At 39.8% G+C, this 1,990-nt stretch overlaps 1 pseudogene; it reads right to left on the reverse strand.

Moving 5' to 3' along the window:
* Nucleotides 1-987: 987 nt before the first annotated feature.
* On the reverse strand, nt 988-1,579 carry LOC100751869 (annotated as a pseudogene).
* Nucleotides 1,580-1,990: the final 411 nt, after the last annotated feature.

Consider the following 1,990-nt stretch of genomic DNA (forward strand, 5'->3'; position numbering starts at 1 on the left):
AGTGCCAGGATAGGCTCCAAAGCCACAGAGAAACCCTGTCTCGAAAAAAAAAGAAACCTATTTTAATCTTGATTAACATTTTAGAATATTCTTATTTACAATTTGCTGAATCCAGTGCCTGTGGCCACATGCCAGTCTGACTGTTGACTGAGACATCTGTACAGATTTCCTAAGGACCCTCCTGCTTTGTTGAACACCCTTAGAACATTTGGTGTTGTAGGTATTAGCTTTGGCTTTTCAAATTGACCCTAACCTATGGGATGGGAGAATTCTTCAAGTGTCAAGTCTCTAAGGAGCCACAAGAAAGTGTACACAGCCATGGATAGAGCTTTAAGGATTTGGTGGAAGAGCAGTGTCACCGATACTGGGACAGTTCATAAATAGCTTTGTTTTCCTGTCACCAGGTCTGTAATGACACCATCACTGTTAGGAAGGATAGCTTCCTTGAGGGCAGGGAATTATGTAAAATGCCAGCCTTCAGGGCGTTTCCCAGGGGTTCTGCCCTTTGGACCAGACAGTGGTGGGTGTGTAACAGACCTGTGAAAAATGTGTCTGTCAGGGCTTGTTTTGTGTTATGACTATCTTCTAAATTACACAGAACAAAGGTTGTTTACTGCAGAGCAGGAAATATTTCAGCCTAGACAAGAAAATTCACAAGGACAGCTCCTTCTGTCTTTAAAAACATAATTTCTGAGGGTGGCTGACTTTGCTGCAGTCCTGATAGCAAAAGTAGTAGCATCAGTAGAGTTTTCTAAAGACCCCCCCACCCCAATTTCCAACATAGCCAAAATTCTCTCTATAATTTTAAAACATGAATATGTAATCTAAATTTTGATTTTTTTCAAACAAAATTACATTAAATAAGTTCATTGTATTTGTGGTATTAAGTATTTGGAGTATCACAAACTTACTGTTATTTTTTTTTTCAATACAAGTCTTTATTGTCACAAAAGACACCCCAAATCGTACTTCAGGATCTTGTTTCTGGAACTGGTTAATTAGGTCTTACTCATCAGCCTGCTGTACTGTTCCCTTTTTAGACACATAGATACCATCCAAAAACTTCCTGATATCTTTGTTTTTAACTGTTGTGGCTTGCTGAATCAGAGCCGCTGAATTTGAAACAAGTTCAATATCATTTCCTTCAAGGATTAATTCATCCTTGTGGGCTTGAGAGACAGAACAAGCAACACCTGTTCTCACCTGAACCCTGCGGATGTATTTTTCATCCAAGAAATTTCGGATTTCAACCAAAGACCTGTTCTCCTGAATAACGACGTTGGTGGGGAAGTGAGCATACACAGACCTCATATTGTAGCCGAAGCCTAGTGTGACTCCCTTGAACATGGCTGCAGATGGTCCGGACAGTGGCCAGTTCCTTTCTGTTACCCCACCATTTGTCTTCCCGTAGCCTCTTCTTCTTCCCGAGGAGACTCAGCTCTACCTTGATGTGATGGAAGTCCCTCGGAGGGTTCCTCTGGGGCCCTTCACAATGACTCTGCGCCCCTTCAGAGTGATGTCCACATTTTCTGGAATGTCGATGGTCTGATTGCTGAGAATGGTCTTCATTCTCGCAGTAGATGGGGCCAAAGCTTACTGTTTTTATCTTTAGGTAATGCCAAGAAATTTCAAGATGAATTAAAGATCTATAAATATAGAATATTATAGATATGCAATTTATTATGTATTTGATTTTGGCTAAACAAAAATCTTTGCGCATTTCACTTAGTTTTTATTATAGTATATTCATTTTCCCACCATTACAAGATAAAGTATATATGTATATATTGCAAAATGTTTTATTTTGAAGTTAAGACTTCTAAATTACAGAAATATTAATCTGGATAGTTTTCTTTTCCTTTTTTTTCAAGATAGAGTCTCTCACTATGTATCTCTGGCTGTCCCAGAACTCACTCTGTAGACTGGGCCGGCCTCAAACTCAGCCTGCCTCTGTCTCCCAAGTGCTGGGATTAAATATGTGCGCCACTAC

This window comes from Cricetulus griseus, chromosome 2 (assembly GCF_003668045.3).
Source record: "Cricetulus griseus strain 17A/GY chromosome 2, alternate assembly CriGri-PICRH-1.0, whole genome shotgun sequence".
In the NCBI taxonomy this organism is placed as follows: Eukaryota; Metazoa; Chordata; class Mammalia; order Rodentia; family Cricetidae; genus Cricetulus; species Cricetulus griseus.